Genomic DNA, 15,872 nt, shown 5'->3' with positions numbered 1-15,872 from the left:
AAAAAGGGTTTTGTGATTTACACATGAAAGAAGTGAAACTATCACTGTATTCTAACAGATGAAAGGCTTAACAGACAATCAATTCTTCAATGTATAATTTCAGTTACACCACACTGCAAATTTTTGCTATAAATTCTGTGTAACGATCAAGCCCTCCACAATCACCTGATGAAGGAGCGTCGCTCTGAAAGCTAGTGTGCTTTCAATTAAACCTTAGATTAGATTAGATTACTTACAGTGTGGAAACAGGCCCTTCGACCCAACAAGTCCACACCGCCCTGCCGAAGCGCAACCCACCCATACCCCTACATCTACCCCTTACCTAACACTATGGGCAATTTAGCATGGCCAATTCACCTGACCTGCACATCTTTGGACTGTGGGAGGAAACCGGAGCACCCGGAGGAAACCCACGCAGACACAGGGAGAATGTGCAAACTCCACACAGACAGTCGCCTGAGGCGGGAATTGAACCCGGGTCTCTGGCGCTGTGAGGCAGCAGTGCTAGCCACCGTGCTGCCCACAAACCTGTTGGACTAAACTTGGTGTTGTGCGATTTTTAACTTTGTACACCCCAGTTCTCTCTGGCATCTCCGAATCATGGGTAGAGGAATACTACTAGGAGGATGAAACTGTAAACTGTTGTGGGCAAAATTGATTTGGACAAGATGTAGTTATGTGATTGATAGCTATAAGCCAATAATGGTGGAAAGTTGGAAAATATAGAAGAGATGGGACATTTTCTGTGTTGAAAAGGGTTTGTCATGTGATTTATCAAGCTTCATGTGTGCTTGAAGTCACCTGTTTACAGAAAAAAGAAATCAGGTGACATTGGAGAAAAGGCAACTAAAGCTTTCAATGAGATAACTGATGGGCTTTAGAGCCCTTAGTTACTTGAAAACCTAGGTTTGAAAAATTGACCCTTGTATAATAATTGTCTAGAAACCCTTTCTGGACTTAGTTTTCTGTTTCATAAAGTTTAATAATCAGTAAGGAAAATACTAGCATTCCATTCCAACATAAATTGGTATTTTATTTTCAAGATTGTGTTTCTTGTCTGGAATAATGCTTTTTCCTTCAGGTCAATCTGGAATTAAAGAAAACAACAATTTTAAAATGCTTCACCTAACAAAAATTGTGCCTATTTTGAAAGTTGGCCATTTTCCAATGCTAACACAAATATTTCACAATAGCATCTATTAGTAATTCTTCCTTTTAATAATGCGACTTCCGTATTTGCAGCCAGTTTATTTCCAGTTCCAGTTTAAATCTACATTCATGTGCATCCATGTTGGCCAGACTTTACTGCTTCTGTTCCTCAAGTCTCAGTGAGTATTAACATTTGGGCTAACAGAAATGACCTCAATAGACTTAGTTCAAAATATGTTTCTTTGCCGTCCTTGCACCATATCCTATTAATTGTTTGCTGGGTTTGGTAACACAGGGGTCTGGATTGAATCTAATATTGTGCTAATCGAGATCTGCTTGGTTGTAGTAAAGATTCTGCTTGGTTTTAATTTTAGCTTTTGAATTGTAGGAATGTAGAACTGGAGAAGTTGATCTTGGATTCGCGCCACCAAATAAAATTTCTTTATAAAGAGGAGATACTGAGTCAGAATCGTCTGAACATTCACCGAAGGTTAAATGGTTATTGTGAATGCTTTGGTAACTTTCATCTGGAAATAGTTTGTATGGAATACTGCAAGGGAACTTTTAATATGAAAAATTAATATTGGTCAATATTTGAAAAACAAGAAATCTGTGGGTGAGCAATTGAAGTGTTTTTTCTTCAATGTGATTCTAATGAGCTTTACTTTTGGTTGTAAAACAAAAGTACACTGATTAGGTAACAGTATTTAAGTCTGTAAGTTGTTGAAATGTAATAGTAATTCAGTTCTGTCTATTGGGAATGTACAAATTAGAGATTAATCATTTGAAATTTATAGTTAAACCATTGTTCTTATAAAGATTTATGTAACTTCTGGTTAATAATTTGAAAGGTGTTTATTTTCCTGTCTTTTCTTTAACCTCAGTGCTGAACACAGGCCATGTATAAATCTGTGCTAAAGTTACAATTATTCAAACTGTTACCAGGGAGATGGATTACAGTTCTGGCTTGTTATTTGTGTTAGTTATGATCGCAAAGCTGTCAGTGTTTGTCATTGTTACTCTACTGAGACTTGCAGCAAATTCCAGAATTTGCTTGTTGCAGTTTAATGTGGAAAACATAAATTGCAGTTCTGCACTTTTTCACAAAGTGCATGGTTGATGTTGCATAACTGGGACTGCAGATTAGGGCTGGAATGTACATAGTGCGGGAATCAGGTAGGGCTGGGGAGGGGTTTAGGAGGGGTTGCAGGGGCTGTGAGAGGCGGGCAGCGGGTGTGGGGTGGTGTTCTGTTGCATGGACTATCATAAAATCAAAAGCAAAGGAGAAGGTAGTTTGAAGCTTAGTGATGAGGTTGATTGTTCCAGAAAATAAAGGAAGGGACAGAATGTGTGAATGTCACGTTGTACCAAGGAACCATAAAAGTTTAGGGAAACTCAGTAACATAACAAACTTAAAAGCTTTGTATCTTAACATTTGAAATAATGCGGATGTCTAATGGTATAAATCGAGGTTTATCAAGGTCACAAGGACCTTAAGCTAGTTTAAGGGGGAGAGGGGGCAGATAAGATTATTAAAGTTTCCTGAACAAACGATAGGACAGAGAATGGAAAGGGTCAGGAATCTAATTTCAAGCACAGCAGATAACCCCCACCACCCCACCCCCTTCCCAATGCTGGACTGAGGGTGTTGTACTTAAATGTGCATATTTAAGTGGTAAATTGAAGTGCGGAGTGAAACTGGCAGATACAATGTTGTGGTTATCACTGTTGTGGCTGCAAGGGAATCCTGGTTGGGAACTAAATATTGGAGGATTTGCATCCTATCAAAAGGACAGGCAGCTGGCAGAGGGGGCGGGATTGTCTTCTTAGTGAAAAATGAAATGAAGTTGATAGCAAGAAGTGATACAGGATTGGAAAGCTTAGAATCTGTGTGAGCAGAGTTGAGAAACCACAGAAGGAAACAAGACTCTGGTGGGACTTGTGTATAGGGCTCCTAGCAGTAGCCAGGATGTGGGGCAGAAAATAAATCAGGAGATGGAAAAGGCTTGTAAGAAACATATTATAATAATCATGGGAGACTTCAATATGCAAGTGGACTGGGAAAATTAGATTGGTAGCAGATCTCAAGAAAAGGAATTTTTGGAATGTTTGTGGCAACGCCCATTAGGGAATAAGTAATTCTGGATTTGGTGATGTTGTTATGGACTAGACTAGACCACTCACAACATTCTTAAGCAGGCAGCCCAGACTATAACTTTGCAATTTGTTTCAGTAAGTGTACAGTGAAAATTACCCAGAGTAAGTTAGTGAGGTTGACGACCAGGTTAAAAACAGACAAAAATGTATTCACAAGATTACACAATGAAACACAAAGAACAGAATTAAGAATCCCTACAGAACTCAGTCTGTCCAAACTAGACTTAATTATGCTTTTCCAAATATACACAACAGTCCCAATAAGCAACCCCCCTTAAAAACTGGTACAAATGGAACACATGTTTATGGGTTGAAGTTAGAAGGGCTGAAGAGAGAGAGAGTTTCCACACAATTCACTGTTGAACTCCTAACTAGTTCAGGGCTGAGCTAAACTGTTAAGCTCAGCTAGAAGAGCTGACCACTTCCCTTTAATTATACAGGTCACTTCTAAAACATGACCACTTTGGCTTGAAGTCTCATCTGTTTGCATATAAACTAAAGGCCTCTCAAAATCCGTTTCATCTCTGTACCAAACCAGACTGATCTGAGCCCAGCCTGGTTTATTACCCCTCTGAAAAAAATCAAGGACAGTGTCTCATTGAGCCAAGGAACAGCTTCTAAAAAAAAAGGAACAGCTTTGTGACAATGTGTAATAGACAATAGGTGCAATATGTGGCAGATATAATACAATGTGGGAAAATATGTATTTATATACTTCAGTAGGAATAATATAGGCATGGATTAATTTCTAAATTGGGAAAGGCTTAAGAAATCTGAAGCATAAAGGAACTTGAGTCCTAAATCAGGATTCTCTTCAGGTTAACACGCAGGTTCAGTTGGCAGTTAGAAAGGCAAATACAATATTAGCATTCATTTCGAGAGGACTAAAATGCTAGAGCAGAGATGTACTGCCCAGGCTGTATAAGACTCTGGTCAGACCTAATTTGGATTATTGTGAGCAGTTTTAGGCTCCATATCTAAGGGAGGATGTGCTGGCCTTGGAAGGTGTCCAACGACCGTTTACAAGTTTATCATAGAATCTCGACACTGTGAAAGCAGGCCATTCAGCCCATCAAGTCCACATCAACTCTCCAAAGAAAATTCTATCCAGACCTACCCCACCTACCCTATACATTTCCCATGGCTAACCCACATAGCTTGCACATCCCTGGACACCATGAGAAATTTAATAAGGCCAATCCACCTAACCTGCACATCTTTGTACTGTGTGGAAGAAACTGGAACATGCAGAGGTAACCCAAGCAGCCAGTCGCTGGAGGCTGGAATCAAACCTGGGTGCCTGGTGAGGCAGCAGTGCTAACCACTGAGCCACTATGCCGCCGCTAATGATTCCATGGATGAAGGGCTTGTCATATGAGGAGATGTTGAGGAGTCTGGGTTTGTACTCAATGGAGTTTAGAAGGATGAGGAGGGATCTGATTCAAACTTACAGGATACTGAGGGACCTGGATAGTGTGGAGGTGGAGAAGCTGTTTCCCTAGTAAGGCACTTTGACCTGAGAACATAGCTTCGGAGTGAAAGGATGATGCTTTACAATTGAGATGGGGTGTAATTTCTTCAGCCAAGGGGTGGTGAATCTCTGTGGCAGTCAGGTCATTGAGTGTATTTAAGGCAGACAGACGGGTTCTTGATTAGTAAGGAGATCCAGGTTTACAGGGAGAAAAGTTAGGAGAATAGGAATGAGAAACCTATCTGCCATGATTGAATGGCAGAGCAGACTTGGTAAGCTTAATTGTCTCCTGTATCTTCCAGTCTGAAATTAATTAAACATCACTGAACTGATGGGTGGTGTTTCCTTTAAGTTAGATAGATTACAACACAACATGTGACACTCTAGTCTAAGAGGTTTCCATCTTATTCTGTGTGCAACTACTCTGTTAGATAATTGGACAGCCAGCCAGTCAGTCAAACAGACAACTAGGTATATAATGTAATAGTAATATAAGTAAGCATATAACCCTGACTTTTATACACAAGTCTGAGATGTCATATTAGAGTACACAGTTAGGTGTTAATAAACTTGAAGGTATTGGTATTGATTACAAAACAGAAATGGCATGAAAGCAGGAAAAGGCATACATGACGTCGCTCGATGCTCCATTTTCCCAAGAATGCCACATTCAGGTTCTGCTGAGATATTTTGTCTCAATGACAAGCATAAAAAGAAAAGGAGAAATAAAGCCGCAACTTCTAAATCAGCAACAAAGAGAGAAAAGCCAAAAAACCCTTCAAATCATTGCATTACAGATCCAGTGTACACTGGCAATGTTTAACTGCACAGTGAGGATGGAAACCGAATATCTGAACATGGATCGGCACTCCAGTCTTTCTGTCTGAAGTTCAGCTATTTGAAGGAAGAGTGAATTGTCACTTCATAGATCAACAGATGGATGATAAAGGAACACAGGCAGCCCAACTTTTTATCGTTTTGGAAAAGAATGAATTGAGAAGAATAAAGATGACCACAAAGATCCATGTAGTGCTAGAACAGATTCTACCAAAACATAAGACATATGGAAGATGCCTACTCCACAATACAAAAGTAACTTACAAAGAGGGCTTTAAATTAATTTGCAGTGGAGGGGTGAGGGTCCAGGAGGGTGAGAATGTAGGTATACAAAGCACATGGATATGGCAACCTCTGCAGAACAACCATTTTGATAATGACACCCCACAGTGGGTGTGGAAGGGGTAAGTGCCTGTACAAGCATAAGAAAAGCAGCAAATAGAGACATAGAGATGTACAGCATGGAAACAGACCTTTCAGTCCAACCCATCCATGCCGACCAGATATCCCAACCCAATCTAGTCCAACCTGCCAGCACCCGGCCCATATCCCTCCAAACCCTTCCTATTCATATACCCATCGAAATGCCTTTTAAATGTTGCAATTGTACCAGTCTCCACCACTTCCTCTGGCAGCTCATTCCATACACGTACCATCCTCTGCGTGAAAACGTTGCCCCTTAGGTCTCTTTTATATCTTTCTCCTCTCACCCTAAACCTATGCCCTCTAGTTCTGGACTCCCCTACCCAGGGAAAATTCATTTGCCTATTTACCCTATCCATGCCCCTCATGATTTTGTAAACCTCTATAAGGTCACCCCTCAAACTCTGACACTCCAGGGAAAACAGCCCCAGCCTGTTCAGCCTCTCCCTATAGCTCAAATCCTCCAACCCTGGCAACTTCCTTGTAAATCTTTTCTGAACCCTTTCAAGTTTCACAACATCTTTCCGATAAGAAGGAGACCAGAACTGCATGCAATATTCCAACAGTGGCCTAACCAATGCTATCTATCCCATTTTGTTACTCATCATATATTTCCTACTGCCCTAATCACAAGAGATACAAAATGAGTTTAATTCTTACTAATTACTTGAGGATTCATAGAATTAACTTTACATTAGAATTAATATTATGTAAAGTTTTATTGTAACACCTACTGTTCACATTCTTTAGCTAGTGAGTTGTGAGCAGTTACTTTCTCCCCGTGTTACACTTGCCTATCGCTTAAGGACCTTTTAAATTCGGAGATAGAGTTTACTATCCTTATTACTGGACATGCAAAAGGAATATTAATTTTTACTAATTATAATAAAAGTTATACTATCAGTTCCAATAAAGCTTTGTGGTGAGACCTAATATTAGAATTCATTAATTAATAATCCTTATCACTTATCTTTGTTATTGTGGGATCATACTTTTTCTTTTTAATTAATGCTTGCTACAAACTTCAAACTGCCTGTTTTCTTATCAAATTATCTCCTACAGATCTCTGCAGCTGTTCTTTCTACAGAACTCTGTAAATTAATTTGTAAGATTCTTTGTTCAAAGTAGACCCTGTTATCTTGGGGTAACCCCTCATTGTGCTAATTTATGACCTCAGTTTAAAGCTGGATCAGCCCAGCTATTTCTGTGACTGCAGTCACATTTATGGTGATGGGTGTCCGTATTGTGCCACTTCTGACCATGGATCACCCAGCAGTTAGTATGAGATGGAGTAAGTAAAATAGTAAGACATGACCTAGGATTGGATGATGTAGAATCCATGAAGCAGATTACCTCAGAGTACAACAGGATCTTGATCAGATGGGCCGAGGAGTGGCAGATGGAATCGAATTTAGATAAATGTGAAATTCTGCAGTTTGGAAAGGCAAATCAGGGAAGACTTATACATTTAATGGTAAGGTCCTAGGGACTGTTGCTGAACAAAGAGGCCTTGGAGAGCAGGTTCATAGATCTTTGAAAGTAGAGTTGCAGGTAGATAGGATAGTGAAGGCATTTGGTATGCTTGCTTTTATTGGTCAGAGTATTGAGTATAAGAGTTGGGAGGTCATGTTGGCACTGTGCTGGATATTGGCTAGGCCCCTTTTAGAATACTGTGTGCAATTCTGGTCTCCCTGCTTTAGGGAGGATGTTGTGAAACTTGAAAGGGTTCAGAACAGATTTACAATGTTGTTGCCAGGGTTGGAGGATTTGAGCTACAGGGAGAGGCTGAATATGCTGGGGCTGTTTTCCCTGGAGTGTTGGAGGCTGAGGGGTGACCTTATAGAGGTTTATAAAATCATGAGGGGTATGGATAGGATAAATAGGCAAGATGTTATCCCTAGGGTGGAGGGGCATAGGTTAAGGTGAAAGGGGAAAGATTTAAAAGGGACCTAAGGGGTAACCTTTTCATTCTGGATTAGTGGTGCTGGAAGAGCACGGCAGTTCAGGCAGCATCCGAGGAGCAGTAAAATCGACGTTTCGGACAAAAGCCCTTGCAGAGGGTGATGTGTGTATGGAATGAGCTGTCAGAGGAAGTGGTGGAGGCTGGTACAATTGCAACATTTAAAAGGCATCTGGATGGGTATATGAATAGGAAGAGTTTAAAGGGGTATGGGCCAAGTGCTGGCAAATGGGTCTAGATTTATTTAGGATATCAGGTTGGCATGGACGTATTGGACCGAAGGATCCATTTCCATGCTGTACATCTCTATGACTCTATCAGTGGAGGTAAGACCTAAAGGGAAGAGCAAGATGGAAGTCATCTGTAAGCCCCCGAACAGTAGATGTTCTGTCAGACAGGGGATAAGTCAGGGCATTATGAGGCTATGTGAAAAAGACAGCACATTGGTGACTTTAATAGTCATGGAGATTGGAGAAAATCAAATTGGCAAACATATCTATGAGGAAGAAGTCATTGATTGTACACAGGACAGTTTCATGTTGATCCAACTAGGATCAGACCATTTTGGATCTGATATGTGTAATGAAGCAAGTTTAATAAATAATCTCAAAATACAAATTCCCCTGGGGAACAACGGTAATAATGTAGAAGAATTTAGAGTTCAGTTTGAGTCTGTGCTAAACTTAAAAACGGGTAAGACGAAAGTGAGGGCTGCAGGTACTGGAGGTCAAAGTCGAGAGTGTGGCGCTGGAAAAGCACAGCAGGTCAGGTAGCATCCGAGGGGCAGGAGAATCGATATTCCTGATGAAGGGCTCTTGCCCAAAACGTCAATTCTCCTGCCCTTCGGATACTGCCTGACCTGCTGTGCTTTTCCAGTGCCACACTCCCGATTTAAATATGGCTAATACAAAGGAAAGAGGCGGAACTGGCTGGAGTGGACTGGAAATGGTGTTTAGTAGAAAAGAAGTTTGAGGAACCTTAGCAGAGATTTTAAAGAAATTAATGACTCACAGTAAAGATATATCCCAGTGTGGAAGAATTCTAGAAAGGGGATAAAGGACTATGGATAACCAGGGAGGTTAAGGATGATATCAAATTGAGAGGAAAAATATATAATGCAGTAAAGATTATTGGTAATAAAGAAGATCGGAAAAACACTCCAAAAACGCTAAGTAATCTAGGAGTTAAAGGAGGGAGGAAATAATCACAGTAAGAATCACTAGATAAACATAATAGGGAAACTAACGGCTCTAAAGATCAACTTGGCCTCTGGATCTGATGGATTGTAAAAGAAGGAGCTGCAGGGATAATGGATGCAATGGCTTTAATCTTCCAAGAATCGTTAGGTTCTGGAAAAGTCCTAAAAGGTTGGAAAACTGCTAATGTAATTCTAAAAGGGAGACAAAAAAAATCTTGCCTGCCAGCTAGCTCAATAACTGTCATTGGGGGAAAAGGACGTGATAAGAGAATTTTAAAATGCTTAATATGATTAAGCAGAGTGTGTGGGGTTTCATGAACGGGAAATCATACCTGACAAATTTATTAGAATTCTTTGAGGGGTTAACGAGAAGAACATATAAAGGGGGAACCTGTGAGTAGAATATATTTGGATTTCCAAAAGCATTCAATAAAGTACCACACATAACGCTCATTAATAAAATAAAATAAAGCCTATTCATTGTGTTGGAGTAGCGTCTGAGCACAGATGGAGGATTAGCTAACTAATAGAGGATAGAGTTGGGATAAAGAGGATATTTTCAGGATGGCAACCTGCAACCAGTGGTGTGCCATAGGGATCAGTGCTTGGACTACAATTATCTACAATAAATATATGTTAATGACTTAAATGAGGAAAGTGGATGTACTATTGCCAAAGTCAGACTACCCAATGAGTGAAACAAATTGCACTTTGAAAACATGCCCTTGAATCTTTGCAGGTTGACCTTGTAGTTATTGAGGTCCACTGTGAGAGGTTTTCCACGTTTGCGGATGACACAAAAATAGCTGCGAAAGCAACTAGTGAGGATGACCCAGAGTCTACAGAGTGATATAGACAGGTTAGGCAAATCGATCAAAACTTAACAGATGGAATGTAACATGAGAAAATGTGAAGCTATGCACTTTGACAGGAAGAATAGAGAAGCTGGACGTTACTTAATGAAGAAAGACTACAGAAGGCTACAGCAAGAGGGATTTGGGTGTCCTTGTTCATGAATCACAGAAAAAACTGCCATCTAAATCCAACTGGTAAAAGGAAAGATAAATGGATTTGTACCTTCATTTCAAAGAGAACAGAGGATTAAAAACAGTGAGGTTCTGCTAAAACTGTACAAAGCACTAGCCAAATCTCACCTGAAATCTTAGAAAGATATGCTGGCATTGGAATCAATCCAGAGAGGGGTGATTAGGTTGTTTCCAGTTATGTAAGGATTTTCTTATGGGGAGAAATTGAATAGTTTGGATCTTTATTATTGGAGTTCAAACAGATGAGAGAAGACTTTATTGAAACATGTAAGATTCTTAAAGGACCTGACAGGGTAGATGCTGGAATGTCTAGGATCAGAATACATCATTTCACAATGAGGAGTTGCCAGTTTTGGACAGACATTTCTCCTAATGGGTGGTAAATCTGTGGAACTCTTTGGCACACTGTTTGGAACAACTGTTGAGGCTGACTGTTAAATATATTCAAGGTTGAGCCAGACCAATTATCACTCAGTAAGAGTGTCAAGGGCTATGGGGAGAAGGCCATAGGTATGAAGATCCAAGAGTATGTTTTCAAAGTGCATTTTTTTTTCTCTCATTGGCTCAGGTGACTTTGGAACACACTGCCTCAGAGTGCAGTGGAGGTGGGGTCATTGAGTAAACTGAAGACAGAGATTTTTATTGGACAAGAAAATCAAAGGTTAACCAAATCAATGAAATTGAGTAATTCAAAACCAATAGATCAGCAATGATGATAGACTGGGCAGGAAGGGCTGAATAACTTACTTTTGCTCATATTTGTATGCTCCTGTCTTCATAAACTGTTCGGAGGAGGTTTAGTTTGATATCTGAAATGCACTTCCATTCAAAGGGAATGGAGGAGTAGTAGTGGTACAAGGCACCAGCCAAACCACACCTGAAATTCTGTAAACAGGTTTGGGCCCCTTATCTAAGGAAAAACATGCTGACATTAGAAGCAGTCCAAAGAAGTTTGCTGTTTGGCGTATGAGGAATACATGAACAGGATGGGCTTGTTTTTGTTGAAGCTAAGAGCAAAGGGTAATTTGATAACATTTATAAGATCCTGAATGCTTTTAAGGGAGTGTGGAAAGGATTTTTCCTTTCCTCTTGTGGTTGAGTACAGAACTAGAGAATGCTTTTAAAGTTTGGATCACCCTTTTAGATCAGAGACGACACATCCAATCTGCCATGTATGACTGATACTGGAACAATGATTCCAGATAGTGTTCCAGACATCTTTCGTACATGAAGCAGATCTGTCCACAATGAGATGCAGCATGCTACAGAATGAAACTACATAGCTGAGTCTTGGCATAGATGGACCAGATCCATTGTGTTATTATACATCCACCAAAGCATTATCTTAATGTATCAAGATAATGTGCCGATGTGTATCCTATTTATTTATCTGAATAGGTTTACTATTCCTCCAAAGGGAAGAATGGGAATGTATTATTTCACAGATCTCAGAAAGGCACAATATTTTTAAGACAGGGAGGTGAAATCATGGCATGTGAAATTCAAGTGGAAAAGGTCTCCATCTCACTTTCTGTACAGCCAGATGGTCACCTATTATGCAGTTCAATTGTCAGGCATCTCTCTCCTTTAGAGAGAGATAATTGGTTATGTATAGTGTCAGGGTAACCACCTTATAATTTAATACTTATAAAGGTAAACAGCATATAACCCAGACTTAGACAACCTGTGACACAGTTTTAACATCCTACACCTGGGCCAGAACACAGTCCCCCTGTCCTGGAGGAGTGTTGTAACAGCATGTCCAAACAAGTTGATTGAAAATTATACAGACGTCATCTACTGTCTCAGATATCATAATAATAAGTATGGTTAGTTGCTAATAATCTTGTAGATATCTGTCTCAATAAGAACATGAATCTCTGTGATATATGCTGTACCATCTAACATATAGAAAGCTACATTACATCAGTGGGAGTTTTGAGTAATATATTTAGTCTCTCTGTAAAAATTCCTGGAAAGTTTACACTTTGCTGAATGAGGTGAAACTGTTTTTAAGTGGATTACAAAGTGCACAATTAATGTTGACAGCTTCATTAATTTTGAAAAAACTAATTTTATATTTGTTAAATGTCTCACTTCTCCATGATGATGAAAATTCTGCATATTTAGAAAGTTTTTGTTAGCTTCTACTTTGGCCCCGTGTATGTCCCAACCTTCATTTCACTCACCGTAACATTATATTATCAAGGAGGAGAAAGTGAGGTCTGCAGATGCTGGAGATCAGAGCTGGAAATGTGTTGCTGGAAAAGCGCAGCAGGTCAGGCAGCATCCAGGGAACAGGAGAATCGACGTTTCAGGCATAAGCCTGAAGAAGGGCTTATGCCCGAAACGTTGATTCTCCTGTTCCCTAGATGCTGCCTGACCTGCTGCGCTTTTCCAGCAACACATTTCCAACATTATATTATCAAGCAAAGGGTAGTCATGTTTTTGGCTTTACAGTTTACTATCTGTGAGAATTTTTCAATCTGATTAGTTGTTTACACTGCTCGCTGGTGGTGGAAGCCTGAACTTTCCCTTGACATAGGGCTAGTTTCAAATAAATGGCCAGGAAATATGAAATCAACATCGCAATCTTTGTAGGCAGTTTTCTTAGATGCTGTCAATCTACTACTGACCACATAAATCTTTATTTATAGGCCCAGTTTGAGAAATTCCTGAATTTGTGATAGTTAAAGATCAATATGATAAATATCTTCAAGAATCAACAATGTTACAAATGGTAGATTTTGTTAGATTGTTATGACTATTCCATTTGACAGAATGAGAGGCAATAAGTCTAAAATGCTTACAAAAAAACACCTAAATTATGAAGATAAGAACATTGCCTCAAAATGAAATTTCAGTTGTATAATGATTTGGAAATGCCGATGATGAAGGAGCGTCGCTCCGAAAGCTAGTGTGCTTCCAATTAAACCTGTTGGACTATAACCTGGTGTTGTGTGATTTTTAACAGTTGTATAATGTAAGTGCTCCCAAAATGTAATTAGTTGCTTGAAAGGGAAGAATGTTAAATTCTATGTAGATTGATAAACATTTGGCATTAGAATATCTTGTGAAGGCTCTATGGCTCTGTGACTCTATGGGCCAATTTCTGTGTGAATATTGCCTTGCTTATTGTGGGAAATAGATCAAATGAAAATGACTGAAGAGAAGATCCTGCCAACTAGCTGTCTGATGCATACCTGTCACAATTTTAGAGCTGGTCTTGAAACTGGCAACCAGAAAACCCAATTGAGATCCCAACGATGATCATGGGGGACCTCAGTATGCATGTGGACTGGGTGAATAATGTTGCCGGTGGATCTAAAGAAAGGGAATTCATGGAATGCTTACAGGATGGCTTTTTGGAACAGATTGTGATGGAGTCCACAAGGGAGCAGGTTATTCTGGGCTTAGTGCGATATAATGAGCCAGACTTTATAAAAGATCTTAAAGTAAGGGAACACTTTGGAGAGAGCCATCATAACATAGTAGAGTTCAGTCTGCAGTTTGAAAGAGCGAAAGCAAAATCAGATGTGATGGTGTTCCAGTTAAGTAAAGGTAATTACAAGGGAGGAACTGAGGAAAATCAACTGGAAGCAGAGCCTAGAGGGGAAAACAGTCGAGCAACAATGGCAGGAGTTTCTGGGTGTAATGGAGGACACAGTACAGAGGTTCATCCGAAAGGAAAGAAAGATTATCCAGGGTGGGGGGATTAGACAGCCATGAGTGACAAAGGAAGTCGGGAAAGGTATCACAGAAAAAGAGAGAGCCTATAAAGTGGCCAAGAGCACTGGGAAATCAGAAGATTGGGAAGACTACAAAAACAAACAGACGATAACAAGGAGAGAAATAAGGAAGTAGCAGATCAAATATGAAGGTAAGCTAGCCAGTAATATTAGAAATGATAGTAAAAGTTTTTTTCAATACATAAGAAACAAACGAGAGACAAAAGTAGACATTGGGCCACTCCAAAGTGATGCTGGAAGGCTAGTGATGGGAGACAAGGAAATAGCTGAAGAACTTAATAAGTACTTTGTGTCAGTTTTCCCAGTGGAAGACATGAGTAATATCCCAACAAATTAAGGAGAGTCAGGGTGCAGAGTTGAGTATGGTAGCCACTACAAAAGAGAAAGTGCTAGAAAAGATAAAAGGTCGTAACATTGATAAATCTCCTGGCCCCGATGGGCTCCATCCTAGAGTTCTGAGGGAAGTGGCTAAGGAAATAGCGGAGGCGCTGACTGTGATCTTTCAAAACTCACTGGAGTCAGGGCAAATCCCATATGATTGGAAAAGTGCTGTTGGAACTCCCTTGTTCAAGGAAGGATCAAGACAAAAGATGGAAAATTATAGGCCGATTAGCCTAACCTCGATTATAGATAAAATTCTAGAATGCATTGCGAAGGATGTGGTTTCTAAATTCTTGGAAGTGCAGGGTCGGATTAGAACAAGTCAGCATGGATTTAATAAGGGGAGGTTTTGCCTGACAAACCTGTTAGAATTCTTTGAAGAGGTAACAAGTAGGTTAGACCAAGGAAACCCAGTGGATGTTATTTACCTAGACTTCCAAAAGGCCTTTGATAAGGTGCCTCACGGGAGGCTGCTGAGTAAGGTGAGAGCCCATGGTGTTCGAGGTGAGCTACTGGCATGGATTGAGGATTGGCTGTCTGACAGAAGGCAGAGAGTTGGGACAAAAGGTTCTTTTTCGGAATGGCAGCTGGTGACAAGTGGTGTCCCGCAGTGTTCAGTATTGGGGCAGCAGCTGTTCACATTATATATTAATGATCTGGATGTAGGGACTGGGGCCATTCTGGTGAAGTTCACTGATGATCTGAAGTTAGGTGGACAGGCAGGTAATACTGAGGAGGTGGGGAGGCTGCAGAAAGATTTAGACAGTTTAGGAGAATGGTCCAGGAAATGGCTGATGAAATTCAATGTGAGCAAATGTGAGGTCCTGCACTTCAGAAAAAAGAATATAGGCAAGGACTACTTTCTAAATGGTGAGAAAATTCATAAAGTCAAAATACAAAGGGATCTGGGAGTGCTAGTCCAGGAGTCTCTAAAGGTTGACTTGTAGGTTGAGTCCATGGTTAAGAAAGCAAGTATAATGTTGTCATTTATCTCAAGAGGGTTGGCACATAAAAGCAGTGATGTGTTTCAGAGACTTTATAAAGCTCTAGTTAGGCCTCATTTTGAATACTGGGTCCAGTTGTGGGCCCCACACCTCAGGAAAGACATACTGGCACTGGAGCGTGTCCAGGGGAGATTCACACGGATGATCCCTGGAATGGTCGGCCTAACATACGATGATCGGCTGAGGATCCTGGGATTGTGTTCATTAGAGTTTAGAAGGTTGAGAGGGGAATCTAATAGAAACTTACAAGGTAATGCATGGCTTAGAAAGGGTGGATGCTGGGAAGTTGTTTCCAACAGGTGGGGAGACTAGGACCCGTGGGCACAGCCTTAGAATTAGAGGGGTTCAATTTAAAAAGGAAATGAGGAGACATTTGTTCAGCCAGAAGTAGTGGGTCTGTGGAATTCATTGCCATGGAGTGCTGTGGAGGCCGGGACGTTAAATATCTTCAAGGCAGAGATAAATTCTTGATCTCGCAAGGAATTAAGGGATACGGG

At 40.3% G+C, this 15,872-nt stretch overlaps 1 protein-coding gene across 16 annotated transcripts in view; it reads left to right on the top strand.

The window, feature by feature from the left end:
- The first annotated feature begins 1,241 nt into the window (after positions 1-1,241).
- tlr2 (toll-like receptor 2) overlaps positions 1,242-15,872 on the top strand; it is a 120,469-nt gene continuing 105,838 nt past the window's right edge. For 10 of the 16 annotated variants that reach the window (XR_015760970.1, XR_015760965.1, XM_087998726.1 and 7 more), the window contains exons 1-2: positions 1,242-1,328; positions 1,538-1,765. The gene's annotated coding sequence lies outside the window, so the exon portion shown is untranslated. The remainder of the gene's footprint in view (positions 1,329-1,537; positions 1,766-15,872) is intronic. The other 6 variants (XM_087998979.1, XM_087998770.1, XM_087998931.1 and 3 more) reach the window with 5 other exon arrangements.

Source organism: Chiloscyllium plagiosum, unplaced genomic scaffold (genome assembly GCF_037043375.1).
Source record: "Chiloscyllium plagiosum isolate Xiang-an unplaced genomic scaffold, Cpla_swu_hap1 HiC_scaffold_1, whole genome shotgun sequence".
NCBI classification, from domain to species: domain Eukaryota; kingdom Metazoa; phylum Chordata; class Chondrichthyes; order Orectolobiformes; family Hemiscylliidae; genus Chiloscyllium; species Chiloscyllium plagiosum.
This window is presented reverse-complemented; position numbering and strand designations above follow the sequence as displayed.